The sequence below is a fragment of the Oncorhynchus mykiss genome, chromosome 7 (genome assembly GCF_057628025.1).
Source record: "Oncorhynchus mykiss isolate SJ-2025 chromosome 7, ASM5762802v1, whole genome shotgun sequence".
Taxonomy (NCBI): domain Eukaryota; kingdom Metazoa; phylum Chordata; class Actinopteri; order Salmoniformes; family Salmonidae; genus Oncorhynchus; species Oncorhynchus mykiss.
In genome coordinates, this window is record NC_143028.1 from 47,326,918 (window position 1) to 47,341,260 (window position 14,343).

Below are 14,343 nucleotides of genomic sequence, written 5' to 3' on the forward strand. Positions count from 1 at the left end.
TTTATAGTACTGCATTACCATCATATTGTAATGAATGTTACTAATTAGAATGAAACCCAAAAGTACTCTTAAAGTGTCTTTGCTGTGATGAGGTCATCCTGTCAATGGTACGATAAAGTAATACCTCTACTAGGAAGGCAAATGTCTAACAGCTGCTGGTCCATTTTCTTGGTGCTAAGAACCTACGCCTAATTTCAATGAATGGGTCTGGATGTCTCTATCGTGTATCTATGTTTTTATTTTACCCTTATTTTAACAGGTAAGTTGACTGAGAACACATTCTCATTTACAGCAACGACCTGGGGAATAGTTACAGTGTCACGCCCTGACCATAGTTTACTTTGTATTTTCTATGTTTTGATTGGTCAGGGTGTGATCTGAGTGGGCATTCTGTTACATGTCTAGTTTGTCTAGTTCTATGTTCGGCCTGATATGGTTCTCAATCAGAGGCAGGTGTTCGTCATTGTCTCTGATTGGGAACCATATTTAGGTAGCCTGGGTTTCACTGTGTGTTTGTGGGTGATTGTTCCTGTCTATGTGTTTTCACCAGATAGGCTGTTTAGGTTTTCGTTACGTTCATCACGTTCTTTATTTTGTAGTGTTTGTATTGATTCGTGTTTTACGTTTGTTCATTAAAACATGGATCGCAATCTACACGCTGCATTTTGGTCCGACTCTCCTTCTCACCAAGAAAACCGTTACAGAATCACCCACCACCAACGGACCAAGCAGCGTGTCAACAGGCAGCAACAGCAGCGTAAAGAGGAATGGACATGGGAGGACGTTTTAGATGGCAAGGGCTGTTACACTTGGGAGGAGATACTGGCTGGAAGAGATCGCCTCCCATGGGAACAGGTGGAGGCACTTAGGAGAGCAGAGGCAGCCGGAGAGAGGAGCCGGCGATATGAGGGAACACGGCTGGCAAGGAAGCCCGAGAGGCAGCCCCAAAAATTTATTGGGGGGGGGCTAACAGGGAGTATGGCTACGCCAGGTAGGAGACCTGGGCAGACTCCCTGTGCTTACCGGGGGGCTAGAGAGACCGGACAGACACCGTGCTATGCAGTGGTGCGCACGGTGTCTCCAGTGCGGGTGCATAGCCCGGTGCGGTATATTCCAGCTCCGCGTGTCTGCCGGGCTAGATTGAGCGTCGAGCCTAATGCCATGAAGCCGGCTCTACGCAGCTGGTCCCCAGTGCGTCTCCTTGGGCCGGCTTACATGGCACCAGCCTTGCGCTCGGTGTCTCCGGTTCGCCTGCATAGCCCAGTGCGGGCTATTCCACCTCGCCGCACTGGCAGGTTGGGCAGGCTCGGTGCTCAAGAGCTCCAGTGCGCCTGTACGGTCCGGTTTTTCCAGTACCACCTCCACACCCCAGCCCTCCGGTAGCAGCTCCCCGCACCAGGCTTCCTGTGCGTGTCCTCGGCCCAGTACCACCAGTGCCAGCACCACGCATCAGGCCTACAGTGCGCCTCGCCTGTCCAGCGCTGTCGGAGCCCTCCTCTCCAGCGTTGTCGGAGTCTCCCGCCTGTTTAGCGCTGTTAGAGCCTTCCTTCTCTACAGCGCTGCCGGAGTCTCCCGCCTGTTCAGAACTGCCAGTTTGCAAAGAGCTGCCAGTTTGCATAGAGCTGCCAGTTTGCATAGAGCTGCCAGTTAGCATAGAGCTGCCAGTTAGCATAGAGCTGCCAGTTAGCATAGAGCTGCCAGTTAGCATAGAGCTGCCAGTTAGCAAGGAGCTGCCAGTCTGCAAGGAGCTGCCAGTCTGCATAGAGCTGCCAGTCTGCAAGGAGCTGCCAGTCTGCAAGGAGCCGCCAGAGCTGCCTTTCTGCAGGATGCCGCCAAAGCTGCCAGTCTGCAAGGAGCCGCCAGAGCTGCCAGTCTGCAAGGAGCCGCCAGAGCTGCCAGTCTGCAAGGAGCCGCCAGAGCTGCCAGTCTGCAAGGAGCAGCCAGGGCCGCCAGTCAGTATGGAGCAGCCAGGGCCGCCAGTCAGCATGGAGCAGCCAGGGCCGCCAGTCAGCATGGAGCAGCCAGGGCCGCCAGTCAGCATGGAGCAGCCAGGGCCGCCAGTCAGCATGGAGCAGCCAGTCAGCATGGAGCAGCCAGAGCAGCCAGTCAGCATGGAGCAGCCAGAGCTGCCAGTCAGCATGGAGCAGCCAGTCAGCATGGAGCAGCCAGGGCCGCCAGTCAGCATGGAGCAGCCAGGGCCGCCAGTCAGCATGGAGCAGCCAGGGCCGCCAGTCAGCATGGAGCAGCCAGTCAGCATGGAGCAGCCAGTCAGCATGGAGCAGCCAGAGCAGCCAGTCAGCATGGAGCAGCCAGAGCTGCCAGTCAGCATGGAGCAGCCAGTCAGCATGGAGCAGCCAGAGCTGCCAGTCAGCATGGAGCAGCCAGTCAGCATGGAGCAGCCAGAGCTGCCAGTCATCATGGAGCAGCCAGTCAGCATGGAGCAGCCAGAGCTGCCAGTCGACCAGACTCTCCCAGATCTGCCAGTCGACCAGACTCTTCCAGATCTGCCAGTTGACCAGACTCTTCCAGATCTGCCAGTCGTCCAGACTCTTCCAGATCTGCCAGTCGTCCAGACTCTTCCAGATCTGCCAGTCGTCCAGACTCTTCCAGATCTGCCAGTCGACCAGACTCTTCCAGATCTGCCAGTCGACCAGACTCTTCCAGATCTGCCAGTCGACCAGACTCTTCCAGATCTGCCAGTCGTCCAGACTCTCTCAGATCTGCCAGTCGTCCAGATTCTCCCAGATCTGCCAGTCGACCAGATTCTCCCAGATCCGCCAGTCGACCAGATTCTCCCAGATCCGCCAGTCGACCAGATTCTCCCAGATCCGCCAGTCGACCAGATTCTCCCAGATCCGCCAGTCGACCAGATTCTTCCAGATCTGCTAGTCGACCAGGATCTGCTGAAACCGCCAGCCAGCCAGGTTCTGGTAGTTTCTACTACCTGCCTGGGCTTCCTCTCAGTGCTGAGCTTCTTCTCAGTGCTGAGCTTCCTCTCAGTGCTGAGCTACCCATCTGTCCCGAGTTACCTCTGTCCCGAGCTGTCCCTCTGTCCCATGTTATCATTGTGGTGGGTAACCTATTTAGGGACGTTTAGGAGGGGGATTAAAACTGTCATGGAGTGGGGTCCACGTCCAGCGCCAGAGCCGCCACCGCGGACAGATGCCCACCCAGACCCTCCCCTATAGGTTCAGGTTTTGCGGCCGGAGTCCGCACCTTGGGGGGGGGGTACTGTCACGCCCTGACCATAGTTTACATTGTATTTTCTATGTTTTGATTGGTCAGGGTGTGATCTGAGTGGGCATTCTATGTTACATGTCTAGTTTGTCTAGTTCTATGTTCGGCCTGATATGGTTCTCAATCAGAGGCAGGTGTTCGTCATTGTCTCTGATTGGGAACCATATTTAGGTAGCCTGGGTTTCACTGTGTGTTTGTGGGTGATTGTTCCTGTCTATGTGTTTTCACCAGATAGGCTGTTTAGGTTTTCGTTACGTTCATCACGTTCTTTATTTTGTAGTGTTTGTATTGATTCGTGTTTTACGTTTGTTCATTAAAACATGGATCGCAATCTACACGCTGCATTTTGGTCCGACTCTCCTTCTCACCAAGAAAACCGTTACATACAGGGGGAGGAGAGGGGACGAATGAACCAATTGGAAATGTATTTGCAATCCTTTTACAAATGGCTGCACAGAATAAAGAAATGCTTGGCTGAAGTTTCAGTGAGGTGTAGAGAGAGATCAAGTTGGTCACAGTCATAACAACATGGCTGTGTGGTTCTACTGCAGGGAGGAAGGCATCCATAATTCACCAGGATCTGCCACAGAGAGATGGCTTTTCCGTCCCACAGGAGCCATATTGAGTTTATATATGGTGCCTGCTCTCTCTCAGTGCGGAGGAGAAACACCCTGTCCCTCTCTGGCCCGGCCTGTGGCAGACCTAAGGTGACATGCCTGGTGTATATTGTTCCTGAACCCAACAACCTACAACCGCTGGGACAGGACCTAACTCAGTCACTATGACAACCAGGACTTTCTGACTCTGAGCCCTAGCTCAGCCATAATGTAGAAGGGCATTCAGCATGCTGCAGTGCAACGCACACAAATTGGAAAGGAAAACACAAAGGTGGGGTAAAAGCACTCATGCATTTCACAACCAAAATGGGATCAGTGGCAATTTGACTCTATAGACATGGGTGATTACAAAACATCTTAATCTCATCTCTGGTGTATAGGGATTGTAGTTTCATAGGATGAGTTTTCCTGTGGAACGTGCGTACGTGGTGGAACAATTATCACTGCTCACATTTTAAGAGGGCTCAACACACAGTACGAACGAATCAAATATACAAGCTAGCTGCAGAAAAAGAGCGATGCCCAGCTGAATGTGTGTTGCATGGTGCACACTATCTAACTAACCCATTAATTAGCAAACAATGCTTGCATAGTTGAATAGAAATAATCAGAAGTCTCCCAGTAATAGCACATTTCCTGTAAATGAGCTGTGCACACATTGGAGTGACTAAGCACTCAATTAAACACCCCCACTGTCTCTTCATGGGCCTGCCTGCTTTTCAATCATGGGGTGCACCAGACAATGAGGCTCTTTACCCAGGGGTGCCCACCACTAATGCACTAGCTGATTACACAAACATACATATTCAATTGGGACATATTGATCCCCTGCTCAACGGACCAAGCAGTCTGTCTCTCCTCTCCAAGTCCCTCCTCCTCTAAGGATTTAAAATGCACTCATCCAGCCCTGGAGAGGAGAGAGGACATCTTCGAAAAAACAACTAATCTACGGCCATTGACTGTAACACACAATAAACGCTCCTTGACTGCAGCACTGTGTGACATCAGGGTTAAATACTGTTGGATAAACGTGAAGTGGGGAGAGTTATGAGGTGTATTTTCAAGAGTAAATTATAAAGGTTTTTGTTAGAATTGGCTAATTTCTACAGTATGATTCCTCTTTCTTTCCTTAGGTCTTCCCTGAAAGAAAAAAAAAAATCACTGCAGTTTTGGTCGACAGACTGGCTGGAGCTTCCTCACTGCCATGTGATTTCTCAGCCTGTTCATAGAAGTTAACATTGTCAATAATAACAAAAGTATATTATAAACATGAATTACATGTTGATTACAGAGGAATGTTTAAACCATTCCACTCAGGCATTGTGCATAATCACATTTTAGGGAAGACCCAGATGCAGACAGTGTCGAAGTAATAAAAGTTTATTAGTAGAACATGGGGCAGGCAAAACGACAGGTCAAGGGCAGGAGCAAAAATGTATTTTAAAAACTGTTTTTGCTTTGCCATTATGGGGGTACTGTGGAAATATTTATTTTTTATACATTTGAAAATAAAACTAACATAACAAAATATGGAAAAACGCAATAATCCGGCAGCAACAGGAAATTAAAGTTTTATGGTGATTATAATTAATGGACATTTTTGTAGGGGTTGATCCATTTTTTGTTACAGCAAGTCAAGTCTGAAATTTCAAAGTAGAAATTACAAATTACACTTACAAATACACTATAGGTTTGCATTTCCTGCTGTGCTGGACAATTTGCACAATTTGCACATCCTGGCTAATAAACAACCTTGATTGGAAGATAATCTATTAATACTGTACCGTGTTCCTGATGGGACGTAATGTTCTGTAATAGTACAGCGGGAGAGTGCTGTGGAAGAAGAGCGTGACTCATGCTCAGATCTTTGTTAGAGGCAAAGGCTATTTTTCCTCATAATCAGATAGGGCTCATGAACATCACAGTGATGAATTAGGTCAGTGTGAGTGTTAACTCCATTACCCCAGTATTGAGTTGAAGGTATGGAGTGGAAAGACATTATTATAATCAGCACCTTTGATTTGGCCCAATTAGTCCATTAAGGTGATGGAATACTGAATGCTTCACATCAGGAAGAATGCATATAGTACTGTCACGAACGCCGTCAGGGAAATGACCGGACCAAGGTACAGCGTGGTGAGCGTACATTTCTTTGATTTATGAATGTCGCCAACAAACCAAAGAATAAGGAAACAACCATGACACTTACTTCGTCTAGACAGGCCACGAACAAAGACAACTACCCACAACTAAGGTGGCAAAACAGGCTGCCTAAGTATGATTCCCAATCAGAGACAACGATAGACAGCTGTCCCTGATTGAGAACCACACCCAGCCAAAACATAGAAACAGAAAACATAGAAATAAAGAAACTAGAATGCCCACCCTAGTCACACCCTGGCCTAACCAAAATAGAGAATAAAAGCCTCTCTATTGCCAGGGCGTGACAACTATTGTCACGGTTGTTGTAAGAACGGGACCAAGGTGCAACGTGTTTAGAGTTCCACATATTTATTCCAAAGTGAAACTTAGCAAAACAAAATATATCAATAAACGAACAACGAAACGTGACTACGTGGTGCACGTGCACAAACACAAAACAACATCCCACAAAGCAGGTGGGAACAGGGAACCCTTAAGTATGATCCCCACTATAGAAATATATAACCTAGAACACCCCCTAGTCGTGACAAATATATAGGGGAACATCCTGTAGGATCTTTAAAACGCTATGCATTGTCACTCTATAACATATTTTTGAGATCATTGAGACCTTTCTGAGCTTATGGTTGTTTCATTAGGGTTTATATTCACAGCACGCTGTACTTACATAGTACATGTAAAATGTATTCAGAAATAGATTAAAAACCAGGAGTGTGTAATAAAGTATGTGAGAAGCCCTCTCCTAATCAAGGCTCTACTACCTCTTGTTTCATAAGCCATGGTTCCAGTGGAGGCTGCTGAGGGGAGGACAAAGCAAATGGAATGGCATCAAACCATGTGTTTGATATATTTGATACCATTCCACTAATTCCGCTCCAGTCATTACCACGAGCCCATCCTCCAATGAAGGTGCCACCAAACACCTGTGCATGGTTCGAAATGGGATGAGAATGTATCTCATTTCAGGGCAGATGATGATGACATATCACTGCATATTTCTCCACTGTAGCCAGGCAGGGCCTGAATAATGAATCCACAGCCTTGATCCACTTCTGACAGACTGTGTTCTGTCTCAGCTTGTAAAATGCACTTTAATAGCATGTTACATTAATACAGTACATTGTGGTACTGTACATCACAATGCCAGTCAGACTCTCCAATGGTGGCTGACCGCAGTAGCAGAAAAAGAGTGCAGCAAATGTATTTAATTTCACAATGAAGATGTTACCAAACCAAATCCTCTGATATCCGTATCAGGCTTACAGCCACTTACATTCCTGTAGTGGCTCCAGCCACATCAAATTGCTATGAGCCTTTAAAGCAACTTATGGAAGACCATTGAGTGCTGTTCGTCTTACAGAGACATTCAGTAACCTTGGTACCAATACTCAGTGTATGGTAGGCCTACATGTTTTGCAGGTCTGCTTCCCAAAGTATGGAATGTACACTAGGTGTGAAATGTACCTTCAGTGAACACTTAAGAGTTTAAAATGTAATGACTTATTTCATGTTGCAAGCAATCAAAGTTTATTCATCAAAGTTAATTGAAATGTAATTTATTTCACTTGGCAACAACTTTCAAGATGACATTCATCCATAATCTCCATTTGTGTTCTGAATTTCGAGCTTTGATTTCTGAAATAGAATTTGACATCAATTTAAAAAAAAAAAATCCAATAACAAGAAGGGCAATAACAAAGGGAATAGCAATCAGGTGAGGAAAGAAGATAAATTTGCTTTGAACAAGCAATGGATTGCTGCCTCTCCATTAAGGTTTGGATAATAGCATTGGCCTCAGTCCTAAGGGTTTCAATGTCCAGCCATTGAACAGGTGTTGGAAATAATTTAGTTGAAGTCATCTGTTACGTTCCCCAGTTTATGTGTTGTAGTTTGTGTATTTGCATGTGTTTTATTTCAGGAAATGGCTTCCTGAAATCCTCAAGCAGCTGATTGGTCGACTCCAGGGCTAATTGGAGAGCTGACCCCGCCCCCTCGTCAAGACACAGCTGTCTCCAGTTACATTCATTCTGAAGCTATATAAAAGCCAGTGTTCTGTTCAGGTGAGAGAGATTTTGCTAGAGGTTGATTTTGGAGTTCATTGTTCATTGCTGGGAAGTTGGTATGTTTTGTGAGTTTGTTGCTCAGATAGAGCTTATTTGATGTACTTTATTTCTTAGTTTGTTTGTAAAATGGTTTAATATTCTGTTTAATTTGTTCCCAGGGGGGGAAGGGGAAGGCACCTTGGGAGTGCTTAGGCAAGAGGCCCGCGGGCATACATATACCCGTAGTATATTCATTGTCTAGGTACACTAGGTAAGACCTGGGCGGACCACCCCCTGTATTTTGGTTAGGGCACCAGGTGGTGCTAAATTAGGTAAGTGGTGGGTAGGCAGGTAAGAGACTTTCTTTGCTTTGGTTCCGTCCAGCCCCTTTTCCCCATATTACCGTGTACAGGAATAAAGTCCTTGTAAAACGGTACCACATTCTGCCTGTTGTCATTCTTACTCGCACCTACAGTCCATACCTCTTTCGCTTCTCAGGGAGTTTAGTTGTAGCAGGGGGTTGCGTTCCCTCTTCATAGAGGCGTGCGTAACACATCCTATAGGAGCTTAACCCAGGTATTAGTTCTACGAGATATCCGTCATCTTTACTCAGACAAAATATTAGGATTGAAAGGTCTGCATTCAAAGGTAGTGTATCTGCAGGCAGGTCTGTCAGATGCTGATGCAGAGAGAGCAGTGTTGCCATTGTTGCACAGCAGCCACTTATTATGGCACAGCTGTCATCACAGCTCAGTTGCTTTGTTTTGCAGCAGATGGTAGTTATTTATAAGGGTCAAATATTTGTGGGTGGAGGTAAACCTTTTTTAACCGATCCTTTCATGAGCGTCCCAGTCAAACAAATAAATTGTTATTTATTGTAGAAAGCTGGTTACCAGCTATACCTGGCAAGGATTTGTTATTGTAATTTAAAAAAAAGCTTGGTTTCTGAGAAAAGCTGCAAATGATTAATCTGGGTATATATTGATTTGACATGATTGATGATCAGTACCATACCTCAAGCCAAAATCTATTGCTGTGTGGGAGGACTGAGTGGGCCGATAGCCAGAGTCAGTGAGAGAGCGGGCGTGGGTTGGTGCAGGGAGCAAGAGAGAGAGAGAAAGGGAGCGGGCTCTGCTCTGGAAGGATTACAAGGCCACATCCTGCCTGACCACTTTTACAGAGTTTTCAAAGTCAGGGTGATCAGCCAAGAGGCTAGTCTTTCACTTCACATTTAGATAAAAAGGGACCGGATGTTTCCCAAGTCACAAAGTTGGTTCTGAATGAAGTAAGAAGCTTTTTATGACCTTCCACACATAGCACTGGAATGAAAGAGCTTTCAAAAAGGCCAGTGTGCATTTTGTACATTGAATTGTGCAGTCATTTCCGAGCAACTTGTGCAGGTGTAAGCACCCCTCCAGGCCTCTTCAGTGACAAAAGAGGAACCACACAGAGTCCAAGCAGCAGGTTGCTGTAAATAATTAGCTTTCCATTAAGTTGCCCGTAAACCTTGCACTAATTGATGTCATGACATGCAGAAAGGCACCAGTGCATGTTTTTGCATGCATTACAGTTAAGACAGTCAGCAAGGCATTTGCCTTTCCGCTTTTTAATTACCTTTAAAATGTTTGGGAGCTAATAAATTGAGTCCTGGAATGGGGCGGACTTTATCATACAGTAGAGGGACAACAAAAAAGTATTTAATAGGTTTAAAAATGTTATATTTAACCAAAAATGAAAAGCTTCAACAGCCTTTAACCTCACTTATACAGTGCCTTCGATCGTGAAAGCATTCAGACCCCTTGACTTTTTTCACATTTTGTTACGTTACAGCCTTATTCTAAAAATTATTACATCAATCTACACAAAAAACCCATAATGACAAAGCTCATTTATTAAAAATGAAAAACAGCTATTTTCGGGTCTCTACAGAGATGTTCCATCGGGTTCAAGTCCGGGCTCTGGCTGGGCCACTCAAGGACATTCAGAGGCTTGTACCGAAGCAACTCCTGTGTTGTCTTGGCTGTGTGCTTAGGGTTGTTGTCCTGTTGGAAGGTGAACCTTCACCCCAGTCTGAGGTCCTGAGAGATCTGGAACAGGTTTTCATCAAGGATCTCTCTGTACTTTGCTCCATTCATCTTTCCCTCGATCCTGACTAGTCTCCCAGTCCCTGCCGCTGAAAAACGTCCCCCCAGTATGATGCTGCCACCACCATGCTTCACCGTAGGGATGGTGCCAGGTTTCCTTCAGACATGACGCTTGGCATTCAGGCCAAAGAGTTCAATCTTTGTTTCACAAGACCGGAGAATCTTGTTTATCATGGTCTGAGAGTCTTTAGCTGGCTTTTGGCAAACTCCAAGCGGGCTAACATGTGCCTTTTACTGAGGAGTGGCTTCCGTTTGCCACTCTACCATAAAGGCCTGGTTGGTGGAGTGCTGCAGATATGGTTTTCCTTGCTCAGTTTGGCCGGGCAGACAGCTCTAGGAAGAGTCTTGGTGGTTCCAAACTTCTTCTATTTAAGAATGATAGAGGACATTGTGTTCTTGGGGACATTCAATTCCTTCAGCTTGGAGGAATGGCTTGGTTTTTGCTCTAACATGCACTGTCAACTGTGGGACCTTATGTAGACAGGTGTGGGCCTTTCCAAATCATGTCCAATCAATTGAATTTACCACAGTTGGACTCCAATCAAGTTGTAGAAACATCTCAAGGATGATCAATGGAAACAGGATGCACCTGAGCTCAATTTCAAGTCTCATAGCAAAGTGTCTGAATAGTTATGTAAATATGTTACTTCTGTTTTTTTATTTCTTAAAACCTGTCTTCGTTTTGTCAATATGGGGTATTGTGTGTAGATTGCTGATGGCTTTTATTTAATGCATTTTAGAATAAAGCTGTAACTTATCAAAATGTGTAAAAAGTCAAGGGGTCTGAATACTTCCGAAAGCACTGTTTCTTGAAAGAAAGATTACAAAGGAACTCAATGGTGAGTCACTCAAAGGCTCTCGTCTTATATGCATAAATCTCTTCTACTAATAGCAGAATATCTGTCTCAAAGCCTTCCATTCATATGATGATAAATATACAAGACACTTGAAAATATATTAAGGTCTTGAGTAGTTTCAAGAGAGCTAATGTGGCTGTGGAAATGGGACTTTGATATCAGCATGTTTTGTATGTTCACCGGTAGCAGATGAGTTTCACATCTCTCTATGAAAAGCAGAGATCAAATACTCTGATTAAACTGAGGTTGGGATAAAATGATACAGATGTAGGATCTCAATTTGATCACCCTGTTGCAGGAAGACATTTTAAAGTTGTAGGGTATATTGAGGTTGTAAAAGGTGAAGTTAGACATTTCCTCTCTGAAATTTCTGACTTGTTTTCCCCTTACGAAAAATGTATAAGCCCCTACAAAAATGTACATTAATTGACATTCACGTAATAATTTACATTTCCTGTTGCTGCAGGATTATTTTCCTGCTGTAGCAAACTGGCTCAATTTAAGATCTTACATCTGTATACACTTTATGAACATTTGTGCTTTTAAGTGTGACACTATCATATGAAACAAGTCCAAGATTCAAATCAAGATGTTCATATGTTGTAACACAGCCAGGGAAGTACATTTACTGTTCTTATCTTTGATTGACAGGGAGAGTGGGAGAAAGGAAGATGGATGAGACTTATTTAAGAAAAGTCACGGACAGAGTGGTCATGACTTTGAAAATGACTCACTCTGCCTTTCAAGTGTTAAAGGAGAGGGATGTAAAAGAACATAAATATATTTAACAGAGCAGAGGATGGGAGGACTGAATAAAAGTTCTCATCTGTAGATCACCCTGCACATGTCCTGTCAAGTAGTCTACATGATGAGACATATTCCTCACCAACTGAATTTGGAATGAAAGTCAGATCAGAAGAGAGCCAGTATCCCCCTGGGCCAATGGGTGTGTCAAACTGCTGGCCAAGGCTGTTTTTCTAGGTCTATAGGTATTTTTTTTTTTTTTGGGGGGGGGGGGGGGGGGGGGGGGGAGTATAGAATTTGAGCAGGGAAGGGAAGATAACAATTGTGTCTGTCCCTCCCTCCTGCTTCTATTCTATCAAGGAGAATAATGATTATCAGCAGGTAGCCTGTACGTTAACATAAACATGACTAATCAATCAATCAAGATTTTTTTTTTCAACAGTTAGAAAATATTAAAAGGCTAAAGCCTACAAACACATCTTACCTTCCACAGAAGTGCTGGTGAGATTGGACAATTGTTTTTTAATTGGCTATAATAAAATATGATAGTCTTTATTCTTCCATTGTAGGAATGTTTTTTTTTTTGCTGCCTTACCATTTGGCTTGTATCGAACATTGGGTATTGAGGGGTCTGTGGGGATTGAGCACGTGACAGTGACAGCATATTTTATAGGATCTCAAGGAAAAACTGTTTATTTTTACTTGCTACGTTAGGTTACACTGTACTAGATCTACGCTGATACGTCGAGAGCGGATTTGTCGAACATCACAACTGCTCTGCTCAGGCTTTCTGAATAGAGAAAATTGGCCAAATTAAACATTGAGAGCTACCCAAACGCTTGAGACGTGAAGAAACATCGATGAACTGGTCGTTTTTTTCAACGAGTTCACCTGTAAAGCGGTTAGTCGCGCGCCAAGCATACAAGAACCGATTCATCCAGTGGATGCAGCCGTACTGGCTCCACCAAAAGGTAAGATATTGTTTTTGTTTTTTAAGAGTCGGCATGTTGCATTTTATAGTGTCCATATGGTTGTAGTTTTTATTTTCTTTCTCTGATTATCAAGTCTCATATAGCGCATAAAGCGCATAAAACGTTCAACCATCTAATTTGTCTTCTATGTTAGGCTATACTTAAATTAGCGTACGATCTGCCGAAACAACCCTTATAGTCACGTGTTTATTTCACTGACCATAACACGCTCCGCTGATGTACATAGCACAATACCTTGTTGCGCTCTAGTAGCCTGTCGAGAGAGTAGTAAGGAGTGGCAACTCCTTTATTTATGATGTAGCAGCCTACACAGTTTCTTACTACCTGGTATATCAAGTTGTATATCACGACTCTGCTCTATGAGTCCCAATGAAACAGAACAGTTGATATATTGTTATGTAGGCATGTTACCAGGTAGTTAACGTTATAAGTCTGTAATAATAACATTTAGAAGTATGACCCGCTGTAAAATAAAGCCCATATAGCAGGTGTCACACAGCTCCTTATTATGCACATGTAAAAGTACTGTCCATGGCCTCTAGTTGATCATGAATACCTATTACCTTACTATGATGGCAACTACAGTTGATAAATACATGATTTGATTTCCAAATATATCCTTGAAGGCCCAATCCAGAAAAGGGATAAAGGCTTAATTTCCAGTTACAAAAGCTGATTTAAAAACCAGTTGGCTTTAGGTCAGCAGTGTCAAAGTCATTTTTTCTAGGGGTTGCTCAGTGATAGTCGTATCTAGATGTTTTATCTACAGTATACTATGACTAATTATCTTAGAGTGCAAGCTATACGCCTGGTGAATGAGACTCTGAACCTTGTCTGTTGTATGTATCATTGTCAGAGATATTTTTCCCATCTCAGCAATGAGAGTTAGACTGGAGCTGGGGCAAGCAGGCAGACTATTTTATCTCTCTCTCTCTATCCACAGTTAGTTTGCTTCGTCAGCCTTATGTCTCAGCAGAAATTGGAAAAACAAATTAGCAGTTGATTCAGTATGGGCTTTTGATTGCTTTCGCAAACCATTTGCAACAAGGAAAGTCTATTAACTAAGGTTAAAAAAGACAGCACTCTCCAGAAATTCATGGATTGAGATATTTTATATTGAGAGAAAAATGTAACACTGTCAATGTCTCCAAGCCTTAACATCAACATAGTATTCCCCTGTTGCTTATGGCTGGATAGGCTTGCATTGTCCCCTCCTCTCTGTGAAGAAAAACTGACAGCTGCTTGGGTGCAATGTAGTCCAGGGTCCTAAAGCTATTTGCTTTTTGTTTCCTTCTAGACTGACCTTCTGGATGTAATTAATGGGTCTCTACACTTCACAGGAATAAAACAGAAAAATTCCATTATTTTCTGCTGAAAGTGTGGGAGCCTACTGACGGCTCAATTTTGCCGCAGGCCAATGCTGATCGTCTGTTGGCCTAGTTCAGTTTTTGGTTTGTTTATGTAAATTCCACTTGATGATGTACCTATGAGGCCGTGTATTTCAGGGACAGGCTGTTGTCATTGGTGATGTTGTCGTCGTTGCTCTT

The 14,343-nt window shown here is 44.3% G+C and overlaps 2 protein-coding genes across 8 annotated transcripts in view; one reads left to right on the forward strand and one right to left on the reverse strand.

Moving 5' to 3' along the window:
* The window catches only part of LOC149982572 (solute carrier family 2, facilitated glucose transporter member 1-like), a 321,473-nt gene that overhangs the window by 6,558 nt on the left and 300,572 nt on the right, over positions 1–14,343 (reverse strand). The gene's annotated exons all lie outside the window — the stretch shown is intronic.
* Positions 12,074–14,343, forward strand: part of LOC110527984 (rap1 GTPase-activating protein 1) — a 164,919-nt gene continuing 162,649 nt past the window's right edge. For 4 of the 7 annotated variants that reach the window (XM_090241171.1, XM_036983493.2, XM_090241173.1 and 1 more), the window contains exon 1: positions 12,074–12,775. The gene's annotated coding sequence lies outside the window, so the exon portion shown is untranslated. The remainder of the gene's footprint in view (positions 12,776–14,343) is intronic. The other 3 variants (XR_016497287.1, XR_016497288.1, XM_090241168.1) reach the window with 1 other exon arrangement.